Consider the following 13,444-nt stretch of genomic DNA (forward strand, 5'->3'; position numbering starts at 1 on the left):
GGCTTAATACTTTTTAAAAATACATATTATATAGAGTTCAGACAAAATAAAATTTCCGAGTAGTAACTGTGTAACTGCCAGTGTCAATGTCATAACTAAAGTCAGAAATATGATTTTACTATTTGTCATGGCAATAATTTTTAGGTTATTTTTAGGTATATTTAAAGTTACTTCTTTTCTAGGTCAGATTATACTGTTTATTTCTAACACACATCCATTGTGTCTAAAATCAATACTTTTCACAGGGTCTAGGATACATTTTCTATAGTTTAAAAAAAAAGGATGATTCAAGTATATACCAATTTAGTTGATCAGTTTCTAAGAAAGATAAAGACTCTGGATAAAACATGACACTTTTTACTAGTGATATTACATATTGGGACTTTTTTTGGTGATGATGCTCATTTTGCTGTCCATTTACTGGTTTCACGACTTGGGACTGAGAGCCTTCATTTTCAAGACTGCCATCTAGATGAGGGTAGTACTTGGCTGTGGGAATTAGATTTTCTTATACTGGGGAGCTGAATGATTTCTGGGGCGTGGAGAGGGGAGTCAAATGTAAAACTGTAACCTTGGCAAGCTCAGTACCCTAATAAGTTCATGGCCAACACTAAAACTGCTTCTATACCAGTAAAAAATAATGCGGATAATAATTTTCTGAACAGGAGCATTTTGTTTATTGAGGGGAACTGCCAGATGCCTCCGTAGAACATATGATTTAGGGGTGCTATTCTTTAGGGGTGCACACAGCTGGAAACACATGGAACTTCCCAGGGAGCAACTACTGTTAGAAAAGAAAGTAGGTCCAGGTTTAAACATTATCCCACACAAACTTCATGTTCATGGAGGCAAGATCTGGGCTTCTCTCTTCCTTTCCTATCTGTGCACAGGTCAGGCTGTCCCCAGTCTAGCAGAGTGGGAGAAAACAGGGCTCTGGGTATAAGAGTAGGCTCTCTGCTTTCCAGGACACTCAGCTAAGACATGTGCGTTAAAAAACAAAAAACGAAGTAGTGTGTTAAAAAACAAAAGACGAAGAAGACTGAGGTTTAATATCCATTTTTGAAAATTATTCAAGTGAAAGAAACCCTTTGACCAGGTATACATATGTCAAAGGATGCTTTATTTCACCATATTATTTGTTAATTATACCTCAATAAAGGCGAAAAAATTCCATTAAAACTTCTTGATGAGTGTAACTATCTACGTGCTAGGATCAGTTTTGCCTCTTACTAGCTCTGCGGTCTTGAGCAAGCCCCAGGAGCTCTGAGAAACTCACTTTCCTTATTGGAAATAAATTGGAAGGGTTAAGGTAAATGCCCTCAAACGTTTCTTTCAAATCCAAATTCACAAGTTTAAATTTATATCATTTTCTAACTTATTTTCAAGTATCTTTGATCTTAATCCTACACTAATTTTGCCTTAAAAGAAAAAAGGGGGGGAGGGGATAGTGGGGAAGGGCAGCCAAGAAAGCTTGTCAAGACAGATTCTCTCTGACTCCTAACTCTGGGAAACAAACTAGGAGTGGGGAAGGGGAGGTGGGCGGGGGTGGGGTTGACTGGGTGACGGGCACTGATGGGGGCACTTGATGGGATGAGCACTGGGTGTTATTCTATATGTTGGCAAATTGAACACCAATAAAAAAATAAATAAATAAAAGACAGATTCTCTCTTTAACTTCCTGCTTTGCCCTGGACATTCATAGTTTTAAGAACAGGCAAGTGAATATGAAATGTAATAAATTCCCTCTGTGTTAATTCTAAACACTTGGCAATATTTACAATGTATTTTTTTTAATTCATTTATGAGAGACACAGAGAGAGAGAGAGGCAGAGACACAGGCAGAGGAAGAAGCGGGCTCCTTACAGGAAGCCCAATGTGGGACTCGATCCTGAGACTCCGGGATCATGCCCTGAGCTAAAGGCAGACGCTCAACCACTGAGCCACCCAGTTGTCCCCAACGTATTTTAAATTATAGAGGTATTCCTGTCTTTCACAATTACATATTGAGCTACTTCTAAATTCACTGCCAGGCCCTCTGCGCTCCAAAAAACAAACAAACAAACAAAACAAAAACAAAAACCCAAAGCAAAAGCTTGACAAGAAAATAAGTAACCGCAAAAAGAAAACTTCTGATTAACCATGTTATTGTTTCTACCCATTAAGGTGGTCAGCTGAAAACTGGTTATAGATATATATTTGTTCCAATTATTGGTATAGATATACCCAAAATACTGAAATCCTTCAGAATCTGCCTACCTTAAAGAACCATTTCCTACCAAAATAGCAAGATACACTATATACTTCTGAAAATACAAGGATATTCAGGAAATAAATTCAGATATTCATACTGATTACACAATTTTAAAAGAGAATGCTACCACTAATATTTTTAGAAATATTATACTATTTTATCTCTGAGGATTAAAGAGTAGACTATAAACTGCAAATATTTACTTAAACATCTAACATAAAGATTATTTTTTTAAAGATTTATTTTTTCTTGAGAGACAGAGAGAGAGAGAGAGAGAGAGAGAGAGGCTGAGACACAGGCAGAGGGAGAAGCAGGCTCTATGCAGGGAGCCCGACACGGGACTTGATCCTGGGACTCCAGGATCACGCCCTGGGCCGAAGGCAGGCGCTAAACCGCTGAGCCACCCAGGAGTCCCTAACATCAAGATTATTAAAGCGATGCTCCAGATTTAGAGAAATATGTTACTTTCTTTTAAGATTTATTTATTTATTGGAGGGGGGCGTCTGCCCAGGAAGGGCAGAGGGAGAGAGAATCTCAAGCAGACTCCCAGCTGAGCGTGGAGCCTGACTCGGGCTTGATCTCATGATCCTGAGACATGACCCAAGGTGAAACCAAGAGTCGGATGTTCAACTGACTAGCTACTCTGGTGCCTGAGTCACTTTTTAAGTCCATTAAAACCCCTTTTCTTTAAATGAGTGGTATCTTCCTTTCTGGCTATCACAGCTAATCAACAATATAAAACAAAAAGCTTTTTTCTAAAGCTTTACATGACCAACATTATTCAGAGCCAACTAGCATTCAGAGACTGGCTAGCTATGGCTCATTCCCAACAGGGGTCAGGTAACTGAGTTCTTTCACACACTAGCCTAACTGAGCTTTCTTGTAACATGCAATACTGGAATACATGTCACTCAATACTGCAATGACAGCAGTACCTATACACTCTCATGTTCTTCACCCAATGTTTAGCACGTATGAAATACTCACTAAATGCTAGTCACATTGTTTTCTTTGCCATACAAATTGTCACAAAAAATATAGAATAGATAAAAACAAATCCATCCCTAACTATAAGAAGCACAACTATAAGAATTTACTGAGAGTGCCAGTGAGAAGATTTGTACATGGCAGTAACAGACTGCTACGTATCGAGCGCTGACAATGGACCAAGCAGTTTACTTACCTTATTTCAGGACAACAACCATATAACCAGACTAAAGCACTGAAGTCAAAACTCACATGCCATACCACACTTTCATATCTTATTTTTTGCGGTCTTCTGTTTCTTTTACTCATGATTTTAGAAGAAATGCTTGGCTACCTGATTCTCCCACTTTTCATGATCAATCTAGGTGCCTTGATAAAAGGCGTAACAGTTTGTATTTTCATTTCAGGTTCCCCTCTTAGCATGGGAATAAAGAAGATGGCTGGGATCCCTGGATGGTTCAGCGGTTTAGTGCCTGCCTTCGGCTCAGGGTATGATCCTGGAGTCCTGGGATTGAGTCCCATGTCAGGCTCCCAGCATGGAGCCTGCTTCTCCCTCTGCCTGTGTCTCTGCCTCTCTCTCTCTCTCTCTGTCTTTCATGAATAAATAAATAAAATCATAAAAAAAAAAAGTCGGACATTAAAAAAAAAAAGAAGATGGCCAGAAAAACAGGGCAACTATGAAATACTTTTAAAAATACATGCTATTCTTCTGGTTTGGGTTTAAACCCAAACATAGCATTTCATGTTCTCAAATACTGTTTATATTTCTGCCATAATTTGTCCCTTCGAAGCATTAATAACATCTTTTTCTGCCATTCCCTGAAGTCGGTACAATCTTGTTCAAGGATGCTTAGTTTTATCTTTCAAAATGGAAGGGAGAAGAGACAAGTGCTATGAGGGGAGCCATGGCAGGGGCAAGGATTTAGCTCCCTCTCCTGCACTCTCTCAAAGCTCTTGATTAAAGGGACTGACAAACACATTTTGGTGTTTTTTACTGGCTTCGAGGCATGAACTGTGTACCAGGAGTAGACAAGGAGAGAAAACTGAAGTATGCTGCCTCATTTATTGCCTACAAAACCTTAGGAATGGTTCTCAAAGACAGGTGGGTATTAGTTTTGTGTAAAAGAACCACTTTGTGGGGCACCTGGGTGGCTCAGTCACTTAAGTGTTCATCTCTCAATTTTGGCTGAGCCACCTGGGTGGCTCAGTAGGTTAAGTGTTCATCTCTCAATTTTGGCTCTGGTCACAATCTCAAGGTCATGATCTCAGTGTCGTGAGGTCGAGCCCCACATTGGGCTCCATGCTGGGTGTGGTGCCTGCTTAAGATTCTCTTTTTCTCTCCTCCCCTTCCCCAGCTCATGTGCAAGCTTTCTCTAAGAAAAATAAGAATTCAAGAAATAAAAGAACCACTTTGCACATTATAATCTTTCAAATCTGTTGTATGCCCTGAATAATCTCAGGTGTATATAATTATAATTTCCTTATAAGTTAACTTGCCTCTGAAATCAACAAAAATTTTGCCAAAATAAGCATTGCACAGAAGTCACTATGATATTCTAATTAGGACTTCAAAATAAAGAAGCAATAAATTTTTAGATTCCTGTTTTCCAGCACTAGACTTATAACTAGAGCCAAATGTACCACCGTTAGAACAAACCAAGCTGCAAACCTAAACCATTTAAAACTTAACTTCATAACTATCTTGGAAGAGTGAATTATCATTTCCAAAACATTTAAATGGATCTCTGCTTACTGGGTGCTTTCCTAAACTATCAATTTGTGGTCCCATTAAGAACACTGGAAGGGAAGAAATCTAGTTTTACCATGAAATCCTTTTCCCCATTAGGTATCAGCTTCTTGACTGGGTGACTGGATATGAATACTTTTCAGTTCATTAGATGTGGAGCTGGAAATCCCAAAAATGCTTGAGGGGATTAGCAACTGACTTCAGTGCATTCCATATACCAGCTTACCTGTGCATTATGAAAGTTTAAGATCCTAAAAAAGAAAAAGAAAAAAAAAAAATCCTAAAAAAAAGACAATCTGATACACTTTAGGATAGAAAAACAATGCAACTCTACATCTGAGCCAGCAGGTGTCTCTCTGCAGCTCACAACACCAACCAAGTAACAGAATACAGAAGACCTCAGCGTTGCTATAATTCTGTGATCCCTGGGCTATGTAGGGGCATGAATTGTGAGGTCAGACCACCAAAAATCTTACGTTTCTGAGAAATTGAATATGGGGGCCTAAGCATATATAGGAATTAATTAAAAATAAGTGTAACTTTTTGAAAATTTTATTTAACATGCAATATCTAATAGTGCAGAAGAATCTGTTTCACTCAAAATGGTAAAATGATTCTGGACGATTGGTGAGGAGAGAAAAGTCAAAGTTCAAGCAAAGAAAGCCAAGAAGTGAATGGGGTGATAAACAGAAGCACAAGCTTAGTTACAAAAAGGAGGAGAAGGGTGCTTGGGTGGCTCAGTTGGTTAAGCATCCGACTTTAGATTTTGACAGGTCCTCGGATAGGAGTGTCTGTGTTGGGCTTAGCACAGAGTCTGAGTTTCTCTCCCTCCTCCTCCGCCTCCCCCACCCCCGCCAATCCAACCCATGTGCACTCTCTCTCTAAAAGTAAATAAATGAATCTTTAAAACCGCAAAAAACAAAAGGAAAGAGGGAGTTTTGCACATAAAGATTTAAAATAAGGCAAGTCTGAGGAACTTTAGGGGTAAAAGAGACTTATGCATGTTACTACAGAATACGGAAAGAAAGAAAGCATGTGCCCCTACCACTACGAGCTTGTCAAAGTACAACTGACTGGCAGAATATGAAACCTATTTTGTAGGTTACAAGGCGCATTAGAGATAAAAGAAGCAAGAAAAAAGAATAAAAGGAAATTATATCACAACTCACAAACAGTAAAGGTATTATTTTGGGAAACCACACATCCACATGTGCAAATGTGTATACCAGGTCCTCATGTAACACTCACTTCTTCCTGTGGGTTTCCAATACAAAGGTCTGAAAGTCAGTACATGTGGAGTGCAACACCAGCACCCACCTCTCTTAAGGTAACAATGTCATCTGTAACACCTCCAAATAGAAAAGTAACTTCCAGGGGCACCTGGGTGGCTGTCAGTTAAGCATCCAACTCTTGATTTCCACCTAGGTCATGATCTCAGGGTCTCACGTGAGATTGAGCCCTGCTTGTTGGTCTCGGAGCTCAGCTTGGAGTCTACTTAAGGTTTTCTCTCTCCCTCTGCCCTTCCCCTTCCTCTTAAACAAATAAATCTTTTTTTTTTCCTAAATATTTTATTTATTTATTCATTAGAGACACAGAGAGAGAGGCAGACACACAGGCAGAGGGAGAAGCAGGCTCCATGCAGGGAGCCTGACGTGGGACTTGATTCCAGGACTCCAGGATCACACCCTGAGCCAAAGGCAGATGCTCAACCGCTGAGCCACCCAGGCGTCCCAAATCTTTTTTTTTTTTTTTTTTAATGGAACTTTCAAAGGCAATATCCCAAAATCCTCCAACGGAAATGTGACAAAACATAAAATGAGAGAGTATTGAAAGTAAACAGTGTAAATTGCATAACAGAAGTTGGGGGGAAGGAGGTGCAACGTGAACGCCACCTAGAGAAATGTCTAACTTTACCTAATCAGACTGTGGGCCCCCCTCCCAGCATCTCCTCTGAGTGCCAAACTGAGCTGATGTGTTGAAGGAGAGGAGCCTGGGGAAATAGAAGAGCTGAAATGAGAGGGAAGGTGAGATCTAGAGCATTGTCCTCACCAGGAGACCCAAGCCTCCCATAGCAAGGCAAAAAGGCAGGAATTGTGCAGATTCCAGAGGTGGACACGGTGAGGAGAAAGGGGACAGTTCAACTTTGTAATCTCATTCCCTATATGATAAAAAACTGTCTCTTCATGTATTTTTTATTTAAAAGCTTGTTTTCAAAACTGAAACGGATCTGATACTTCAAAGGTCATCATGAACGAATGCTCAAAATAAAAAACGAACAGTTGTTCAAACACTTTGGGTGCGGTGCTCAAAGATTAAGACAGTAAGTTTCTCAGGCCAGCATAATACGACCCACAGAGACCATGTCAGAATTTACCACTGATGTTCCCAATTGCTTTAGGAGCAAAGGGTTTGTTTTTGTTGGGTATTTCTTGGTTGTATGACTCGTTTGTTTTGGGCTTAGGCACATTTAAAAGAACTTCATAAGAGCAAACACTTACATATAGTATTTACTATGTGCCAGATATTCTTGTAAGGACCTCAATACAATCAAATATGAATTGATTGTATTACTGTAATATACAACCCCTGCTGATTTCACTTACCTACCTGTTCCATAGCTCACTCTGTGCCATCTCAAAGTACCTTGGTTTTTTCCATTTTTCTCCTAAAAAAGATGAAGAAAATACAGTGAGTAGTCATACACACACACATGTTGTATATTATTGTTTGACATCTTCTGAACTCAGGAGCACTAAAAGGGCTTCATAAAATCTTAGTCAATTATTTCAGCTGCTTGACTTTGCTGAGTCCCTAGGCAGAACCCATTCAGACAGTATCCTCGTGTATCTAGATAACAGATCTGGAAAACAAATACTTTATGGTATCAGAGGAAATCAACATGCCATTTAAAAAAGTTAGAAGCATAGTGAAACAATTTAGAACAAGGTTCTCCTTGACTCTAAGTCTTTCTACATTTATTATGCATTTTCAAACTACATTCCCTCTCAAATTCTTTTTTTTTTAGGTGGGCAGTACCTTTTTGCAACTGTAAAGCAGAAACAACAAAAATCTAAAGCTATCATATATTTACTTAAAATTTTTAAAAACTAACAATGGAAAAGCAATCATCAAAAAAGATGATTCCTCTGGGAATTAAGGAATGACATTTACCTCTGGGAATTTTTCAATTCAAATCTCTTTCAAATTTCAAATTTCAAATTTCAAATTTCAAATCTCTTGTGTCCAAAAGTCGACCTCACTACAGTTCCAGAAATGATTACGTTTATCAGCATTGATTGCTAACAAAGCTCGTAAGAGACTGATACATAAAGCTGTAATACCTTTATATTCATTTACGATGAAAAGTATAATTGCCAGGCAGTTTGCATACTTACTCCAACCAGCTTGACCAATATATTCACATTTCTTTGGTCAACAAGTATTTCCTGAAATCTCAGGTATAGGCACCTTATAGGCAGGTTAAAGGTCAAGCCAAATTAATTGAAGATGTTCAGCAAACATATGGGAGCAATCACAATCTGGATGCCAAAGGTCTCCAACATTCTCCCTCCAGACAAGTGTCTACCTATCTCCTGTACCACCACCATCCTAATCCAGGCTCTATCATCCTCCTCCTGGACAAACTTAAGACACTCCCATGTATTCCCAGCTTCCACTCTCTCCCATCCAGTCCATTATCCACAGTGTGTCCAGAGTATACATCCAAAGAAAGAAAATAGGTCATGGCTCAGCCTCACTTAAGTTCCTTTAGTGCTGTACACTGGGCTCATGATAAAGACCTAAAAAGTTGACTCAATGGTCTCACTCTGGCCCTGCTCGCCTGCCTGGCTTCCTCCAGCACCATCCACACTGTCATCTTCACCCACTTCAGCCACACTGGTCAACTTTCACTCTCTTGAATGTGCAAGATCCCTTATCACTTCAGGGATTTTGCACACCCCATTTCCTCTGCCTGGAAATCAATGCATAACATTATGTCCCTTCCCCCCACCCAAAATACACACATGCCTAGTAACCCTCAGATCTTACCTCAAATGTGACCTGCCCCCAAGACTGAGACAAATTCCCCTATTTGAAGCTCCCATAGCACCTTGATCTTCTTTGTAGCACTTAACGCAGCTTATAATTACACATGTATGTGATTATTTCTCCCATTAGAGTATAAAAAGCTCCATGCCCATGGATACTGGGCTCACTTTATCAGCACATTCCACAAAAGTGGACATTCAAGAGATACTTTATGAAAGAAGGATGGCTTGGGGCTCTAAGAACCTGTTGCATCCACGACCAAAACAGGAATAAATCTGCCAGATAAAACATATGGTTTCCCTGACTGGGCTCCATCCTTCCCAGTGCGTCCTCCTGCCCCAGCAACAGCAATGATTACATGAGCATTGTCTACATTCACGTCTGAAACATTACTGTCACCTAAACTCCCATGGCCACAATAAATCTTAAGATACAAAAAGACAAATAGCACAAAGTTCAAGATACATTTGGGTAGCAACTCTGCACAGAGGACTTGTGGCAATGGGTTACTAAGAAACGCTATAAACAAAAGGGAAAACATCAACTGTGGCCAAAGGAAAGCCTTGATGAGACAACACTGACAAAGAAACATACATGCACACATGCGTGCACAGAAACATCCACAGCACCGTCCTTGGAGGAAGGGGCACGCAAGACTCTGAGTGTCCTGTGGGGTACTGCCACAAGTAAAGGGTGGACAGCAAGAAGGTGTGAGGTCTCCTGCAGGAGGCTCCTGATACTGCTCCTCCGCTTCCTCCCCGGGCCCTGGCACACGGGGGACCTGGTGTGTACTGTGTTAGTCTCCCATTTGCCTTACAAATCAACAATTAGTTGGCATTTCCTAACTCACTGTGTAGAATGCTTTCAATGGCTCACAGCTGTGGCTAATATTTTAAAGATGTTCTCCTAATGTTTCAGTCCTCTTATGTGACATGAATGAGAACAGTGCTGGTAGGAAGAAGTCCCACAATGCCCTTGGATCCAAATTCATGTCTAGTCATGGAGCTGGAAAGACCTGACTCCACTCATTCATTCCACAAACAGAATGCACCTTGAATAAGCCAGGCACTGTTCCAGGTGCTATGAATATAAGATGAACAAGACCAAATCCCTTCATCTCAAGGAAGTAATATTCTAGGAGGAGCCACACAATGAACACATTAAGTAAACATAAAACATGTCCACTGTCTGGGGGAGTACAGGGAGAAGAGATTTTAAATAAGGTAGTCAAGGAAAGCCTGAATTGAGAAACTGATACATGAACAAAGATACAAAGAAAGTTTGGGAAGAAGTTATGTAGAGAGATTGAAAAAGATAGTGCCAGACAGAAGAATCCACAAGTGCAAAGGCCCCGAGGTAGAAGTGCGCTGTGTCTGAATTGGGATATGCAATGGAGACGGTGATAGGATATGGGATCAGAGAGTAATGGGCTTCTTAGGGCACTATAAGGCCTCTGGCTTTAATTCTGAGAGCCCTGGAATGCAACTGAGGTGTTTGGGGCAGAGGTGAAGATGATTTGGTTGCTATACTGACAGACTGAAGAGAGAGCAAGAGGGAAGACCAGTTAGTGGGCTACTAAAATAATCCAGGCCAGAGAGTGCAGCCAGACCGCTAAACTAGAATACTGCAGTGACAGGGTTTCTGAAAAGCTGATGGATTCTTCCCGGCACTTGAAGGAAATGCCCTGGGATTTAGAAGTCTAACTCCCTTAAGGACTGATTCCAGTGGCCTTAATCCTTTTATCACTAAGAGGGTTGGGGGGGGGGGGTGTTAATTCTTACTTACATAAAAGAAAACTTAGTGGATTTTTTCTAAATAGAAGTAACATACGATCATCACAGACAGTGGAAAAAATCAAATGCGAAAAAATCTTTCCAACACTTTATGAAAGAATACCCAACAGACATACTTTTAAAACCAGGCTTGGATCAATATGATCTAGCCCTGACATTTGTCAGCTGTACAGGTTTGAGTTCAAACCAGGAAAAAATGCTTGGCACAACACCAAGGAAGCCACACTTCTTGCAGATTTTCTCCCGAGAAACTCATGATGACAACATGATGTAAAGCAAAAAATGGACGTGATGAATTCTCTAAAAAAATTTTTTTTTTAATTTTAAGTACTCTTTTTATATTCTCTGCTCTTTGGTTAATATGGGGGAGGAGGGAAAAGAGGGAGCAAGGCCCAGCTGTCGTCATGGAAACCATTCTGCCCTAGGGCAGGAGAAGCAGCTCTACACTTGCTGTCATCAAGCCAGAGGGCAGTCATCTGTGCAGTAAACAAACCCCTGCTCTTCCCTAGACAGAGTGCTGTGGTTTAGTCAGACATGATCAGTAGGCCTGGTCTCTAGCTGCAACAAAATTAAACTCTGCCAGCATTAAGTACCTATAGCTGATGTAGCTCATCTGTTCAGCTTTGCTCAAAGTGTGCTAAGACGGGTAAATGGCTCACAGTCAATCAACCACTGTCATCGCCACCCTCTCCCTCCCCCCTAGCAGGGTTTTCTTAAACTACACAGTATCCAGGAATTGCATAAGGATCTGTTCAAATGCAGAATCTGACCTGGTACCTCTGGGGTACCAGGCTCTTTGGTAATGCTCACACCGTTGGTCTGTGGACCACAATGTGAGTATGCAGTGGTACAATATTTATTGTCTTGTCTTCCTCTCCCCTCATTTCCGTTTTTAAAAAATATTTTTTAAATTTATTTATTCATGAGAGACACACAGAGAGAGAGGCAGAGACACAGGCAAAGGGATAAGCAGGCTTCCTGTGAGGAGCCGGACGCAGGACTCGATGCCAGGACTCCAGGATTACGCCCTGAGCCAAAGGCAGACACTCAACCACCGAACCACCCTCCCCTCTCCCTTCCATTCCCTTTAGAAGTACCAGTGTTAGGAGACTGAGACATGGACAGTTAAGACTGTTTTACTTTTGTACTGAAAGTAAGAGTCTGCCCTCCATGATGCAGGATAATTAAATCCCAGCAATAAGCAGTCTTTTCCGAGGCAGCTTTAGCTAACTGATCTGAAACTCTCATTTGACCAAGCACACAAGGTTCTCTTTCTCTCCCCCTCTCCCTCACTCACCCCTTCCCCTGTGGAAGAAGGGTCCCCACAAAGAACCCTGCTATATAGGTAAGCTCCTAGCTGCGGCAGGAGTGAGGGTGTGGGAGAACCAAAATTACTCAGCATTTTCCATCTCATCCTTTTTTAGTAAAGAGGCTAATCCATAGACAATTTTGTGACAGGATTTTCATCACAGGGGAAAGCTGATGTCCAGTGACTGCGGCAGGCACCGGCATTACTGGCTTCTCTCAACAACTAGCCTTACAGAGCCCTCCCCTACGGCCCAATCCGTCCACTTTCAGGCTGAGGAGTCTCGTGATACACACCTGGCCCAGTCTCTCCTTCAGAAGATAACGGATATTTTCTAATCACAGATAATTTGTGTGAAAACGTAACCTGAGCTATAGCACGCTTCCCTCAGCCCTGAGCTAATATTTTAGCGCATCTTCAACAATCTTTATTACCGTTTCACAGGTATGTATTTGTTAGTTTGCTTTTAAATTATAGTAAGTAGTAAGACTGTTAAATGAAAGAAAGAAAGAAAGAAAGAAAGAAAGAAAGAAAGAAAGAAAGAAAGACGACTGTTTTCTAGGACAAGGATCCCCAGCACATGTGTGAGAAAAGTTTACTTGTTTCTGTGAAGCTCTAAGATGACCAAAAAGAGCTGAGGTGGTGGGAAAGAGGAGACCGCAGGGCCAGACTCACAGCCCAACTGCTCCCCCGCTCAGGGGGAGGAACCTGGCAGAAAGGAGCCAAGCACCAACAGGAGGGCACAGCGGCAGTAACGGAGCTCTCTATCCAGATCAATCCGGGAGATTGCAATCACTGTTGACAGACTCTGGAAGAACTAGCTGGAATTATCGTTGCTTATATTAAGGCAACAAACTATTAACCAAAATCTGTTAGAAAGGATAAACAAAGGTATACACGGCTTGGGGCAAGATTTAAAGAAACAAAACATCACATCTACATACAAAAGCACGTGGCAAAGAGCAGACAGACTCATTCTGTGCTGCTCTGGTGGCTTGAACCCAAGGTAAGATAGAAAAGGGGGATGGACTTGGTACAATGTAAGGTAAAACTTCCTAACACGGTATACCTCCCAGCCACAGAACATTCATTCATTCATTCATTCATTCATTTAGGCCAAGTAGTGAGCTCCCATCATCACAGAGATGGCTTCCACCTGCACCCTGCTGCTCCCCAGCATCACACCACAACTGCACCAGGCTGTACGCCCGTCCCCAAAAGAGGTTTCACGATTCTGTGCATCACAAGTGCTGTGCAGGGAGTGGATCTCCATTTTGAGGCCACCTCCCAACTGGAAATCTCAGCTTGCA

General features: G+C 41.2%; 1 long non-coding RNA gene across 1 annotated transcript in view; it reads right to left on the reverse strand.

Moving 5' to 3' along the window:
* The window catches only part of LOC121474710, a 141,070-nt gene that overhangs the window by 84,837 nt on the left and 42,789 nt on the right, over nt 1–13,444 (reverse strand). Inside the window, exons 3-4 of the long non-coding RNA XR_005983485.1 lie at nt 7,589–7,650; nt 5,062–5,236 (exon numbers count right to left, since the gene is read on the reverse strand). This is a non-coding gene — a long non-coding RNA (uncharacterized LOC121474710). The remainder of the gene's footprint in view (nt 1–5,061; nt 5,237–7,588; nt 7,651–13,444) is intronic.

This window comes from Vulpes lagopus, chromosome 13, assembly GCF_018345385.1.
Source record: "Vulpes lagopus strain Blue_001 chromosome 13, ASM1834538v1, whole genome shotgun sequence".
Classification (NCBI taxonomy): Eukaryota; Metazoa; Chordata; class Mammalia; order Carnivora; family Canidae; genus Vulpes; species Vulpes lagopus.